The 13088-nt window shown below is 46.6% G+C and overlaps 1 long non-coding RNA gene across 1 annotated transcript; it reads left to right on the forward strand.

The window, feature by feature from the left end:
• The first annotated feature begins 2022 nt into the window (after window positions 1-2022).
• On the forward strand, window positions 2023-12135 carry LOC122234614. Its single transcript, XR_006212458.1, has 3 exons — window positions 2023-2214; window positions 3357-3493; window positions 11919-12135. It is a non-coding gene; the product is annotated as an uncharacterized LOC122234614 (long non-coding RNA).
• Window positions 12136-13088: the final 953 nt, after the last annotated feature.

The following is a 13088-nucleotide window of genomic DNA, read 5'->3' on the forward strand; positions in this document are numbered from 1 at the left end:
TCTCCTCTTCTGTTGGAAGGAGGGATGTGCACACTAATGAGCACATTTAGCCTGGGCTATGCCAGAGAATAGGGAAATGACTGTATGACTGTACAGTTTTTGGTTGTCTTTTTCCCCCCCATCCATATGTAGGGATTTATCCACTTACAGATTGTGGAAAGCCCAGGCCTGTGCATGTTCAGAAAAAACATAAAGCGCTACATAAAACAAAGGGAATTGTTAGTAAAACAGATGCAGTGTTAATTGCACTTGTGAGAGCTGCATGAATAAAACAGTACATGCACCAGAAAATCCTTTTATGATGCTCAGATTTAATAAAAGCGGCTTCTCTGCAAAGGTAAAGAAAAAAGAAACACAGCAGAATGACTGGAATCACATCTTTTTGAGAATTAGTCGGCTCGACGCTCCCGAGTCGCTGATTTTCAATGTCTTAGTCATTTTTTCATTCAACAAATATTTGCTGAAGTTCTGCTGTTGTGTGCCAGCCGGTGTGCTTGGTGCTTACAACCATAAAGAAGAGTATCTTGACTTCGTCCTCAAGGGGCTGCAGGTTTAATGCCCAAGTAAATATTTAGGGGGCTGGTTCTCAATGATCATGGGGAGGGCAGTAGGGAAGTTGGCAACATCTAGAGACAGTTTTGGCTGTCACATGGGGAGACTGTGCTACTCGCGTCTGGCGGGTAGAGGCCTGGGATACTGCTGAACATCTTATGGGGTATTTGGGACAGCCCCCCACGACAAGTATTTGGCCCCCAAATCCAGTAGTGTCATGGCTGAGAAACTCTACTTCAGAATATTAGTTCATGAATTTTATAATAAGGGCACAATTGAGTTTTATAGGAACACAAGGAGAGCAACGAAGTTAGCCTCTGGCATTGGGAAGGTTTTATGAAGAATGTGACATTTGAATTCAGCCTGAATAGATTCATGAGAACTTACTTGGCATGGAAGAAGAGAAAGGGCATTCATAGCTGAAGGACCAGCATGTGCAAAGGCCCTGAGGCATGTAAGAACAAGGGGGGTTCAGAGAATGATGGCAGGTCTAAGAAGATTGAAGCTTCCTCTCTGTGTGTGTGTGTGTGTGTGTGTGTGTGTGTGTGTGTAGGTGGCAGGGCAGGTGAACAGACAAAGTCATTGGGGCAGGATTGTGAAGAGCTGTCAATGCCATGCTCAGGGCTCAGGAGTTTTCAGTTAGATCAGGGGTCAACATATTGTAGTCTGAGGGCCCAATCCGGCTTGCTGTGTGCTTGTTCTGAATGAGTCATTCATTAGCTGTGGGTGGTTTTCATATGTTTAAATGCTGAAGAAAATCTGAAGAAGAAGATTTCGTGACACATGAAAACGATATGCAATTCAAATTTCAGTGTCCATAAATAGAGTCTGCTGGCACCTGGCCACACTCATTTGTTTACTTATTGTCTGTGGCTGCTTTCACACTACAACAGCACAGTTGAATATCTGTGGCAGAGACCGTATGGCTCGCAAAGCCTAAAATAATTACTATCTGGCCCTTTATAAAAAAAGTTTGCTGATGCTTGAGTTAGAGGAGAGAGAAAGATATGACTGCACCAAAGAAATCTCAATCCTATTTTCCAGGTTTGGGAGATGGTCTGCAAGTTGAGAGATCTAGGTGGAAACTCTCGTTCATCCAGGTGAGATATTTATGAAGGTAAAACAGCAGTTAGCATATGCTAGGCTGTGCTGTGTAACAAGCAAGTCCTCAAGTCTCAGTGGCTTTCAAGCTAGTTTTTCACTCGAAATACATGTTTGTCATGGGCTCTCTGGGGTTCTCATCCATCCTCACTCCAGCATCCAGTCTGAGAAGCTTCTACCTGGAACATTTCAGCTGTTGTGACAGGGGGAAAAATAGACATAGTGAGTTACACAGTGGGTTGTAAAGATTCTGCCTACAAGCGACACACAATGCTCCTAGTCATAATTCATTAGCCAGAGCTGGTCTTGTGACCCCTGAGCTTGACACGGCAGGCATAGACAATCCTCCCAAATTGCTCCCAGGGATGGGACCCAAAGGCAGGGGCAGAATTAACTGAGATGAGAAGCTGATCCTCTTGCCATCTCAGAGAAAGAACGTACTGGAATGAAGAAGGAGAAGGAAGCCGGGGACATCCTGTTTTCTACCTTTGATGCTTTTGAGCATGGTGATAGCATTCACTGAAGCGGGCATCCCAAGAGAAGAGGCCGGGAAATGAGATGGTGAATACATTTGGGGCAAGGTGAATTTGGGGTGTCTGTGGGATACTGAGCTGAGGGTGCCTCGCTAAGCTTCTGGAGAAGGAGGTCTGAATTTCAGGACAGCTGTAAGGAACTGGACACCTGGTGGTTGTAGAAAATGATTCTCTTCCTAAATACGATGGCAACATAAAGTGCTTAGCACGGTGCCTGGCACAGAATAAGGTCAAGATTTGTTATCATTAAAAACTTTAGCAATTATCCTTTTTCTTACAAGTCACTGTAACCATGGAAATGATTGGAATGCCTGTTAACGATTCACCTTGCCTAACTTTGGCTATGTGGTCATTCCAGTAAAACTGTTTGATAGTACACACGTTTTGTTCGTTTCCTTCTGACCCCAAGCTGGTGTGATTAAGTACACACTTCGCTGACTGCGTATTCCTGCTCAACCCACAACCACTCCTGTGTTTGGTGGGACCACAATGCCATTAACCTGGAGCTGATTTCTGAGTCATCTGAATTCTGTTAGGGTTTGTATCAGTCCGGCAAAGTAAACGATGGGTCACCTGTTACCACCACCGTTGCTTGAGAACATCAAAGCTTGGAGAATCTGTCAGTGCTCAGGAACCAGATTGCAAAGGCTGTCTATACTTGTATTCCCCAACAAGTTCTGGAGAGAAACATATGGCAGCCCAAATTTTCACACTGTTTGGTTATCCTGGGAAGGGCGGGGTTTCACCTCTGATGGATTTGGCTGGATTTTAGGATCTAAGGTAAACGGAACAAAGTTAAAATTGGAAATGTGGCGTACGTACACCCTCACACATCAATATTGGTTTTTGCTTTTTAAAGTTAGTCAATTGTGGGGACTAACACTGTTCATCCATTCATTCCTTCATCCAACAAATACTTGAGTTCCCAGTATATCCCAGGCTACCATTGTAGGATTTGGAGAAAGAGTGGTAAATAAGACAGATTCATTGCCCGTACTTTCTGGAGGAGGAGGTAGACATTAACACATAAGGGAATAAATATGTAATATAATGTTAGGTTATGATAACTTTAATGAGGAATGAAAGTAAACGAGGGCAAAGCATCCATGTGATGTAGGAAGTGGTGTGTGTATGTCTGGTGTCCACGTGTCTCTGTTTTACATTGAACAGGATGGTCAGGTGGCCCGGAAAGCCCTTGCTGATGAGACACCACTTAAGCAGAAGCGAATAGAGAAGGATTGAGCCATGTTGCTATTTGGGGAAGGATTGCTCCAGTCACCGGGAAGAGAACGTGCAAAGGTCCTGGGGTAAGAAGTCACTTGGCATATTTGGAGAGCCCCACGTAATTGGGACAGACTTAGCTGAAAGAGAGCTAGGAGGGCAGTTCATGAAGGATGCCTGGGAGCTGCACAAGGCAAGGAACCCGACCGGATGGAACCCAGTGGGAAGTGGTCAGAGCATTCAGGGCAGGGGAGTGGCATTATCGGATTCTCATTTCAGAAGTACGACTTGCTTCAGCTGCTCTGCAGGGAGGAGATTGTAGAGTAGCAAAGGTGAACCCAGGGAGGCCGGTTATGTGGTTAATGTGGGTGTCCAATGATGAAGGTCATGGTGGAGGAAGTAAGAAGTATACTATATGGGGACGTATTTTGTAGTATTTGCTGAGGGATGGCATGTGGAGTGTGGGAGAACGAGAGGCATCAGCAATGGCTCCACGATTTTTAGACAGAGTAACTGGGTATTGTCACCTGCCATAGTAAGGACCATTGAGGAAAGAGCAGGCTTTGCCAGGTCAAGAGTTCCGTAACCCTCTCCATAATCAGGGCCATGTATCCAGGAATGACTCCTATCCTTAGAGCACTTGGCATTTTGCAAAAACAATTTCCTGTCAGCCTTATGAGCTAGGCAAGACTGATGCTATTTGTTTCCATTTTGCAAAAGAAAATAACCAAGGCTCACAAAGACTAAGCGGAGACAGTGTAATAGACAGGACTATTTTGAAACCTGAGACAAAACAACTCCCAACTAACATAAGCACAGAAGAAAATGCATTGGCTTTTGCAAATGAAGTATCCCAGGTTGTAGGTGGCTTTAGTCGTGGCAGTGAGGTCTGTCCATCTCTCTGTGTGCACCTGTCCAGTCCAAGATGTTACCTCTCAAGCCGAGACGCACGTTCTGAGCCCCTGCAAGGAGGACTTGGTAGATTCTGTGCATATATTCTTCCAGGATGACCCCCCTTTCACTTGCTGAAAGGCTCCTGCAATAATGTCACTGCAAGACCCATGAAGATGGAAGACTGAGTGTTCAGTGGGTTGGCTGACAGGCTCTAGTTTCATTCTGATCTGGGAGAGGGGAATCCATCGAAGCCCTGTCACCTCACTGCCAGAAGAGATTGCCTTCTTCCTGCTCGGGAAAGATAAGGAACTCTGCCTTCCACAGAAGCATTTTCCCTGAAGCTGGTCACTGCCAGGCCTTCTGGGACACAAATCCCTTGGACTCCGCTCCAGATGGAGGCAGGCTTACAGGGAAGCCACTGCCCCCGGGGCTGTGACTAGGCGGATTCTCAGCCAGGTGTCTCCATACATGGAGTCCTACCAGGCTCTCCAGGACACTACCAACTCCTTGTTGTCTCCCTGCCTCATTGGTTGCTCAGTTCTCAGGTGTCCTTGCTTGTATTCTCCCCTCCCCCCCCCCCCCCCCCCCAGCCTCCCCAATTTCAAAATATTGGCCATTTTCAGGCATCATCGGTCCTGGGTCTTCTCTCAACTGTATGTGGACTCGCCTTTGATGAGATGTCACCCCTTCCCTTTGGTAGAGGCTACTGGCTGCCCTCCTGAGGACCATTCTCCCTTCTCTGTTAACAAAACTGCATTTGGTTTAAGTCTGGGGAGGCACCTTTGCAGGCAAAGTGGGCAACTAACTGTACCATCCACCTTGGGATCAAAGCCAGTCACCAGTGGTACCCTTATTACCCGTTGCCCACGATTGGCTTAGGGATGAACATGTGATCCAGTTCTGGCCAATGGGATCTTAAAGGAGGTGAAGGTGAACATGTGACCCAGTTCTGGCCAATGGGATCTTAAAGGAGGTGGGGATGAACATGTGACCCAGTTCTGGCCAGTGGGATCTTAAAGGAGGTGGGAACTGTGGAAGAGGTGGTCTATTCCAATCAACAAGACTTACCCACACTCACACTGGATAGTTTCAGTTATCCCGAACTTTTTCATGTCACCGGAGAGTTAAGTCAGTTCTTCCACGGCCTTGAATGTTGCTCCCCATGCTCTCCAGCTCATAGAGCTCTGACTCGTGCTTCAAGATCCCATGCAAATGACGCTTCTTCTCCCGAGTTCTCCCCCCCGCCCCCCCGCCCCTCCCCACATGCCGGGACTTTCTCCTCTCTGTTTGCTGGCATCCCACACTTACCTCTCAGGTTGCATTGTGATCACGTGCCTTCCCCACTCGACTTTGAGCTTTTTCAGGGTAGGGAGTCTTATTCTTGAAGCCATGTCGGTGAATGTCAGTCTCTCTGACGTACAGAAAATGTCCAATTAAAGTGTGATGCGTGGCAGGATGACCTGTTTTAGCCGCAAAAACACTGGTGAACCTGACAAGTGAGGAAGCAGCCCCACCCGGGGGGCATCGCGCGGGGCGGGGGGAGCTGACACGTAGCCTTGCTTTGCTGTTGTTGGCAGGATGTCCAAACTCCTTATTGTGACATTCCGATTACCTCTCTACCTACAATTTCTTACCGTAAGCCCACACTCTTGCAGAAAGCCTGACGTTTTGTAGATCCACACAGACTGTGTTCTTTCAGACAGCTGCTCCTTTTCACTTGCTATCGCCTTGCCTGGGATTTCTCCCCACCTCGTTCACCGTGTCAAACTCCTATTCATCTGTCAAAACCCTCTTCCAATATCCCCCTTTAGGACGTCTTAATACTCCCTGTCCTGAGCTACCTCTGTACTTGGATCATAATTGCAGGCATGGCTGTTGGGTCTGTGTGCTGCTCTTTGTGTGTCTGTCTTCTCTTTAGGAGTGTAGATTCTCCTGATGCAAGAGCCATGTTGTCTTCATATCTTCATGCCCCGTGCTGTGCGTCAGAGGCTCCATAACTGTTTGCCTGGTTGAACTGAATCCCTTGTTCCCTAATTCCACGGAGCCTCCTTCCAGTAGTATCAGTTTGGAGCCTGCAGGGCTCAGTCCAGATTTAGTTGGCTTTCCAATGAGTTGATACAACAATAGTAATAAGCTAGCATTCTGAGTACTCACTATGTGCCAGCATTGTTTCCAAGCCTGCCATGTTTTATTTCTTTCCACCTACATGGCTACCCTGTAAGGTAGGTGCTCTCTGTGTTATACAGACAAAGAATCAGGGGCACAGAGAGGTTAAGTAACTTGTCCAAGGTCACAAAGCTGGTATTCAAACTGAGACACTCTGACCCTGAGCCGGCTACACTGGGGGAATCGATAACTCATGCCAGTCTGTCATCGGTACTTTTCTGCCATATTTCCTGTCCCAGATCTTTGTAGCAGAGCTTTTAAATTCCGAAGCCTGCTGGAATTACTCCTCCCCCCTCTGGCTGCAGAGAGCACGCCAATGTACTTCGCTGAAAGCCTGTGGCACGGTCTTCAATCTTTTCCACACTCAGCCACTTCCAACCTTGACCTTACAGCTGTGAAGACGATCCTTATGGGGCTGCTACTCAGAGGAAAATTGAAATGGTCCCTGTGGGGAGACTGCAGGATTTTGGTCCCAGCCTTCTAATTTCGGATCGGCCCAGAGAAAGGAGCCACGTTAGCAGCACGAGCCACAAAATTAGGAGAGCTCCATTCTTTGCCTCTCTTAAGAAATATGGGCGCTGCTCTAAAAATCTTTTTTTAATCTCCTCTCTGGTCCATGTAACAGGAAATTGGTCTCTGCCATAGGCCAATAAATCTCCAACTTTTTATTGAATATTAAAGAAAGACTTCAAGTCAAGTTCAAATCTCTTCGCTTGGAGTTTCTCACATAACGCTGCAGCTCCAATACCTCCGGTCACAAAAGCTTTAAAAAGAAGGAGAAAAATGGCAAAGCTCTCCAGGTCACTGGCCCACGGGGATGATTTCTTCTTCTTAGAAATAATAGCCTATTACTCTAAAAATCTTAAACAAGGCATTCCCGCTCTGGCTTGCACATTATAATTGAGACGGGGGATTAACAAGTGGAAGTCTCCGGGTGCGCCTAAAACAGGCACACGGCCACTTTTCTCGGAAGGTGCTGGGGTCAACCCTGGGCTCTGAAAGAACTGGAAACTGTGATGACCGGCGGGTGGCACTGCCCGGCTGCCCTCTTAGGACCGAGGCTGCCGTTTTCCATGCTGCTGAGAGCACTGAGGGATGAAACCACTCGACTAAGTTGCTCTCCTGGAAATTCCTTTGGCCTGGGAAAGTGGCATCACCCAAGGTCACCCAAATGCATCAATTGTACGATGTGGGGGAGAAGCCACTGGCCTTCTTGCCTCAATGTAGGGTAATTCCAAGGTCTTGCGAGCTCCAGAACTCTCCAGAGATCCTTGTTGGAGACGCATTGCCCCTCCCAATTCTCTGTTCCGCTTCCCGCTGCCCCCCAGGTGCTGACTCGGCCAGCACTCCCCAGGAAACCTCATGCTTGCTAATCTGAGTCTCTTTCCTGGGGAACCCATCCTAAGACAGACCTTCCTATACTAGTGTCTTGGAGAAAAACGCTCTGGAAGGACTTAGATGGTTGGAAAGAACTTTAGAAGAAAACATACAGAATGATACCATTTCTGAAGCACACATGCACTTATTTACCCATAGTCTGGTCAGCTGTGGGTGGCAGCTCTAATGAGCCGGGGAGGTCAGGGTAGGTTCCCTGTCCATCTGCTACCAGCTCTTTGTAGTGGTGTCTGTGGGGGTTCTTTTCACCCCATGGATATCAGCTTGTTCATGTGACTTGCTTCGGTAATGATATGCGAGTGAAGTAACAGGAGGGACTCCCGAGAAGTCCTGAGAGCCATGCGGCATCACTCTTTTCCCGCTGTCATGAGCGTGGCGATGTTCTGGACAGGACTTGATCCTTCAGGAAGCAGGGCCACAGCTGGCCCTCAACCTACTGGTTATGTGGCTGAGAAATAAACCTTTGTTGTCAAAAGTCATTGAGACTCAAGGAGGTTTTGTTACCAAAGCATGACGTAGACACAGCTGACCCATACAAAGGCATCATGGAAATATCAGCGGCTGTGATGGGGCACATCCTTAGGCAAGTGGGCAAGGGTGTACAGGTACATATTTCAGTATGGGTGCTTATCATTTCCTTGTAGAGTCCACATAGTTGAATTAAAATATCGGATATAGTTTTTTGGGGCACTTGGGTGGCTCAGTTGATTAAGCGTCCGACTTTGACTCAGGTCATGATCTCACTGTTTGTGACTTTGAGCCCCGTGTCAGGCTGTGTGCTGACAGCTCAGAGTCTGGAGCCTGCTTCAGATTCTCTGTCTTCCTCTGTCTCTGCCCCTCCCCTGCTTTCACTCTGTCTCTCAAAAATAAACATTTAAAAATTAAAAAAAAAATGGGTATAGTTTAAAATAAGACTTGGCATTAAGAGGCACTCTATATTTTAGTACCTTTCCTCACTATGGAAATGGCATATTACAGCCAAGACAATACAGATTAATGGCTAACAGTCAGACTTTTAGGACTCAAATCCTGGCTTCGTCTCATCCTCTCTGGTGAAGTCATTTAAACTCTTCGGGCTCTAGGTTTCGTATTTGTAAAACAAAGATAATAATGGTCTCTCCAATAGGGTTGTTGGGAGGAGTAAATGAGATGCTTGCTGTCATGTGCTTTGGGGTGCCTGGTGCGAATAAAGCACTTCACTGCCGAACCCTTATTGTTACCCTTATTAATGAACTTGGGAATTGGGGAAAAAAATTCTTAAGTGAAGGGCTCGTAGGTTGATGAAATTTGGCCACTGCAGTCATGGTCCGCCGGGTCAGCCAGGGACATGTTTACCAGAACCCTCTGACTCAGTCTGACACTCTTTTAAGTTATTGGCCTCCGTGTGCCAGACAGAGGAGGAGGCTTACCCCCCAGTGCCCGATGTCCATGCTTCTCAAGAAATGGGCCCTGTCTCTACGTTAGATGGACTTACTCACGTATCATCATAAGCAATATACTGCTTAACGCAGTGTCTTAATTCAGCAGGCAAGCTATCTGTGATAAAGGTTTGTTTATAAGCCATGATGGGAAAGTCATTTTGAGGCCAGTTTGCAAAGAAAAGCCCCGAAGACTGATTGGGGAGGGTAGAATAGACAGTGGGGAAATCTCTTTGAACGGTGCCTGGCACTTAAGAATTGCTATGTAAGTATGATTATTGTTACTGTAATTGTTAGCATCATCATTGTTATTGCTATTCTTACTCTGTTGTTATTATTATCAATACTACTACATTGTTAATATTCTCTTCCATTGAGGTCTTAGGATCTGCCTCTCCCCCCTTTGCTTCTGCTGTTTAAAACATCTCATCTCCCAAGTGCATGCTCCTGGTTGCTTCTGAGACCCTCTGGATTAGCGCCGAGTCTCCTGTTTGAGCTCCTGTCTCTTGGGTGTGTCTCCTTCTTGCCTGATTTCTCCCTATTCCCATGACTGATTCTTGGTTTCAGCTCAGGTCATGGTCTCACAGTTTGTGGGTTTGAGCCCCACGTCGGGCTCCTCAGCTGACAGCACGGAGCCTGGTTGGGATTCTCTCTCCCTCCCTCTCTCTCTTTGTCCCTCCCTCCCTCTGTCTCTCAAAATAAGTAAATAAACATTAAAAAACAAATCGAAGACCAGACACCTGTAATTCTCTTTCGTTAGAAGAGACACTGTCTCAGCACTGCCTTCCCCAAGGCAAAGAGAAAGGTTAACTTCCAGGAAGCTTCCTGAAGATACTCCTTCACCCTGTTCTCTCCAGAATGTAATCTGAAGAAGACATCACTGTAATAATGGAGTGACCTATATTTGTGGCAAACTTTCCTACCCTCCCAGGGGGAAGCTACTGAGCTGTGAGACTCCCCCCTTCCAGATGGCTTTGTAGGATGCCCTCCCCTTCAAAAAAAAAAAAAAAAATCGCAGTGACTCAGACAACAAAGTAATATTCAGCGTAGAATCCTCTCCCCTCCCCCCAACACGAGTTATTTGCCAGATCCCAAATGGTCCGCGGTTGATGGATGGCGGGTGATTTCTCCATCAGCACACCTTGGAGCCCCAGAGCTAACCCTCTGACAGCGTTAGCATAAAAGATTTACATTTATGTTACGAGGGCCACACAAGAATAATAATTTTAAGATACATTGCCTTGGCTGCCGGTGCACCCTGGGAAATCTAGTAGTGGCAGGCACTGAGCCGCACTGTAATTACAAAATGGCAGTGCAGGAGACGTTTTTTGGAGACAAGTAACTAGAGACCAAAGCCATCTGCATGCCTTGGTGGGTTGAAATTACAGTAATATATGAAGACATTACCTGAAAAACCCGGCACCATTTAAATGATTTACTCTTCAGCCCCAGCAAGCTTTAATTTAAGGATAAAGTCATTCAGAAAGCTAATCTGATAGGGGAGGCATTATTTCACACAGTTAAGTTAATTTACAGTAGCTGATTGTTGTGGTTGGTTTTGGTATTATTATCTTCCTACAAACAGCTGATCTGCCAGACAGAAGCAATATACTGCTTAACGCAGTGTCTTAATTCAGCAGGCAAGCTATCTGTGATAAAGGTTTGTTTATAAGCCATAATGGGAAAGTCATTTTGAGGCCATGCTGATAACACTGATGAGAAATATTTTTTTTTAAGGGGGAAAACTGCACAATTCAATACATAAACGGATCCGTAGGCCCCGTGCTCATGGGTCTGTCTGTCCAAGATGGCTGTCCTGAGTGGTCATTTTCCACTGGCATTGCTCTCCTTCATGAGTTTCCTGCCCTGTGGTCCTGGGCACGTTGACCCCAAGTCACCCTCATGCCTGGAAACCGCATCTTCCCTGTTGCCAAATTCACTTCCCTGCCAAGTCCTTGAGAAAACCAGGTCGTGAGAGCCCGGTGAATTCGGCTGCCCAGCCGACTACCTGCTTTCCAAGGGAAATGGGAGTGTGGATATCTGCCTTTAACAACTCTTTTCATCTTGGAGAGACCCAGAGCATGTTCCCTTATGGATGTCAAGGTAGAAAAGCATCAGGAAGTGGTCATTTGAAAGGGAGCTAATCACTTGGGTGGTGGGCAAAACTGGAGATTTTGAAAGGGTAGATAAAAACCAACTTGGTTTTTTTTTCCTTGGCAAAACTTAGAAAGAGTGGTCATGTTTTGTGTTGACTCAGGAGGCCGAGATGATTCAGAGCTCTATTAACATGAGCAGAAACATTTGTCTAACAGATTTGCGTTCATCTGCTTAAGGATGTTTTATTGAAGACGAACATTCTCTTGTCACCTCATGAGTTTATCTCAATAGGAAAGGCACCGCTTTTGGAAAGGGGCTGAGGAAATGCTACCCAAGGGACCAGGAAATATTTGCCAGTGGTCTAAGACGGGAGTTCATAAGATCATCATCTGTCAGGAAGGACCAAGAAAGTCAGGGATTGGTGAAGCTACTAGGGGCTTAGCCCAGCCTCCTTCATAAGTAGCAACCGCTTCTTGAATTCTTATTATGGAGAAGGCACTGTGTTGGGTGGATATAATTCCCTTTCGTCTCCCGTGTGTAGGTGAAGAATCTGGATTCAAGAGGGTGCATAACTTCAATCAAAACACAGAGCTGGATGAGTCCTTTCCTGTGTTTATGACAGGTAGCTTTCAAAGATGGCCTCGGCGATCCCCATCACGTGATAATTCACCTGGTGATTGTGGGCTGCACCTGGTGATTTGCTCCTAGTGAGTACAACACAGAAAAAGTGATGGGCTGTCATTTCTGTGATTCGGCTACAAAAGACCATGACTTCCTTCTTGCTGATATTTTTTTTTTCTTCTTTTTTTTTTTAAAGAATTTTTTTAATGTTTATTTTTGAGAGAGGGAGAGAGAGACAGAGAGAGACAGAGAGAGACTGAGCAGGGGAGGGGCAGAGACAGAGGGAGACACAGAATCCGAAGCAGGCTCTAGGCTCTGAGCTGGCAGCACAGAGCCGGATGCGGGGCCTGAACTCATGGGCCATGAGATCATGACCTGAGCCGAGGTCAGAGATCATGACCTGAGCCGAAGTCAGACGCTTAACCGATTGAGCCACCCAGGGGCCCCGATATTTTTTTTCTTGCCTTCTCACCATGCGTGCGTTGTGGAGGTAAGCCGCCATGTTGGAGATGCCCACTTAGCAGAGAACTGAGGGTGAAAAGCTACCAAGCGGCTGAACGAATTCTGGCCTGGGAGTCTTTCCCCAGTGGAGTCTTGAGATGTACTGACGTCCTGATGGGCGCACCCTGACCGTAGCCTGTCAGAGACCCTGAAGAAGAGGCCCCAGCAAAGCCACATCTGGGTCCCCATAGAAACTGCAAGATAATAAAGTTGTTGTTGAAGGTCCCTAAGTTTGGAGATCACTCATTAGCCGGCCGTAGACATCTAAAACTGCATTTTCAAGGACACAGTGTAGCACGATGCAAGGAATTCCACAGACCTGGGTAGAAATCCAACCTCAACATCTTGACCAAAGTGCCTCCTGTCTCTTAGTGTCGCCTGTAAAGCCGAGGTAGGGAAATCTACCTTACGGGGGTGTGTAACAGTGGAATTATTCTCTCAACCTCTGTCTCCTGGGGAATGCCTGGCTCATTCAGTGTAGACTCCAATAAATGGTAAGTTACTGTTATGATTTAAATTTTTTTAAAATTTACATTTATTTATTTTTGATGGAGACAGAGAGGGAGACACTGAACCCGAAGCAGGCTCC

Source organism: Panthera tigris, chromosome E3 (assembly GCF_018350195.1).
Source record: "Panthera tigris isolate Pti1 chromosome E3, P.tigris_Pti1_mat1.1, whole genome shotgun sequence".
In the NCBI taxonomy this organism is placed as follows: domain Eukaryota; kingdom Metazoa; phylum Chordata; class Mammalia; order Carnivora; family Felidae; genus Panthera; species Panthera tigris.